The following is a 2,500-nucleotide window of genomic DNA, read 5'->3' as shown; positions in this document are numbered from 1 at the left end:
CTGACAGAACATAACAGACCCAGAGAGAGAAACCCGTCACACTGACAGAACATAACAGAACCAGAGAGAGACCCGTCACACTGACAGAACATAACAGAACCAGAGGAGAGAGAGACCCGTCACACTGACAGAACATAACAGAAACAGAGGAGGGAGACCAGTCACACTGACAGAACATAACAGAACCAGAGGAGAGAGACCAGTCACACTGACAGAACATAACAGACCCAGAGAGAGACCAGTCACACTGACAGAACATAACAGACCCAGAGAGAGACCCGTCACACTGACAGAACATAACAGACCCAGAGAGAGAGACCAGTCACACTGACAGAACATAACAGAACCAGAGGAGAGAGACCCGTAACACTGACAGAACATAACAGAACCAGAGAGAGAGAGACCAGTCACACTGACAGAACATGACAGACCCAGAGAGAGAGACCAGTCACACTGACAGAACATAACAGAACCAGAGGAGAGAGACCCGTCACACTGACAGAACATAACAGACCCAGAGGAGAGAGACCAGTCACACTGACAGAACATAACAGACCCAGAGAGAGACCAGTCACACTGACAGAACATAACAGACCCAGAGAGAGACCCGTCACACTGACAGAACATAACAGAACCAGAGAGAGACCCGTCACACTGACAGAACATGACAGACCCAGAGAGAGACCAGTCACACTGACAGAACATAACAGAACCAGAGGAGAGAGACCCGTCACACTGACAGAACATAACAGAACCAGAGGAGAGAGACCCGTCACACTGACAGAACATAACAGACCCAGAGAGAGAGACCCGTCACACTGACAGAACATAACAGAACCAGAGGAGAGAGACCCGTCACACTGACAGAACATAACAGAACCAGAGAGAGACTGGTCACACTGACAGAACATAACAGAACCAGAGAGAGACCGGTCACACTGACAGAACATGACAGACCCAGAGAGAGACCAGTCACACTGACAGAACATAACAGACCCAGAGAGAGACCCGTCACACTGACAGAACATAACAGAACCAGAGGAGAGAGACCCGTCACACTGACAGAACATAACAGAACAAGAGGAGAGAGACCCGTCACACTGACAGAACATAACGGAACCAGAGGAGAGAGACCCGTCACACTGACAGAACATAACAGACCCAGAGAGAGACCAGTCACACTGACAGAACATAACGGAACCAGAGGAGAGAGACCCGTCACACTGACAGAACATAACAGAACCAGAGGAGAGAGACCAGTCACACTGACAGAACATAACAGAACCAGAGGAGAGAGACCCGTCACACTGACAGAACATAACAGAACCAGAGGAGAGAGACCAGTCACACTGACAGAACATAACGGAACCAGAGAGAGACCCGTCACACTGACAGAACATAACGGAACCAGAGGAGAGAGACCAGTCACACTGACAGAACATAACAGAACCAGAGAGAGACCCGTCACACTGACAGAACATAACAGAACCAGAGGAGAGAGACCCGTCACACTGACAGAACATAACAGAACCAGAGAGAGACTGGTCACACTGACAGAACATAACAGAACCAGAGAGAGACCGGTCACACTGACAGAACATAACAGACCCAGAGAGAGACCAGTCACACTGACAGAACATAACAGAACCAGAGAGAGACCCGTCACACTGACAGAACATAACAGAACCAGAGGAGAGAGACCCGTCACACTGACAGAACATAACAGAACAAGAGGAGAGAGACCCGTCACACTGACAGAACATAACGGAACCAGAGGAGAGAGACCCGTCACACTGACAGAACATAACAGACCCAGAGAGAGACCAGTCACACTGACAGAACATAACGGAACCAGAGGAGAGAGACCCGTCACACTGACAGAACATAACAGAACCAGAGGAGAGAGACCAGTCACACTGACAGAACATAACAGAACCAGAGGAGAGAGACCCGTCACACTGACAGAACATAACAGAACCAGAGGAGAGAGACCAGTCACACTGACAGAACATAACGGAACCAGAGAGAGACCCGTCACACTGACAGAACATAACGGAACCAGAGGAGAGAGACCAGTCACACTGACAGAACATAACAGAACCAGAGAGAGACCCGTCACACTGACAGAACATAACAGAACAAGAGGAGAGAGACCCGTCACACTGACAGAACATAACGGAACCAGAGGAGAGAGACCCGTCACACTGACAGAACATAACAGACCCAGAGAGAGACCAGTCACACTGACAGAACATAACGGAACCAGAGGAGAGAGACCCATCACACTGACAGAACATAACAGAACCAGAGGAGAGAGACCAGTCACACTGACAGAACATAACAGAACCAGAGGAGAGAGACCCGTCACACTGACAGAACATAACAGAACCAGAGGAGAGAGACCAGTCACACTGACAGAACATAATGGAACCAGAGAGAGACCCGTCACACTGACAGAACATAACGGAACCAGAGGAGAGAGACCAGTCACACTGACAGA

General features: G+C 49.4%; 1 protein-coding gene across 1 annotated transcript in view; it reads right to left on the bottom strand.

Moving 5' to 3' along the window:
- Positions 1 to 2,500, bottom strand: part of LOC124027361 (regulator of G-protein signaling 12-like) — a 40,112-nt gene that overhangs the window by 31,076 nt on the left and 6,536 nt on the right. The window lies entirely within an intron of this gene.

The sequence above is a fragment of the Oncorhynchus gorbuscha genome, unplaced genomic scaffold (assembly GCF_021184085.1).
Source record: "Oncorhynchus gorbuscha isolate QuinsamMale2020 ecotype Even-year unplaced genomic scaffold, OgorEven_v1.0 Un_scaffold_3139, whole genome shotgun sequence".
NCBI lineage: Eukaryota > Metazoa > Chordata > Actinopteri > Salmoniformes > Salmonidae > Oncorhynchus > Oncorhynchus gorbuscha.
The sequence above is the reverse complement of the archived record's forward strand: the minus strand, read 5'-3'. Positions and strand labels throughout refer to the sequence as shown.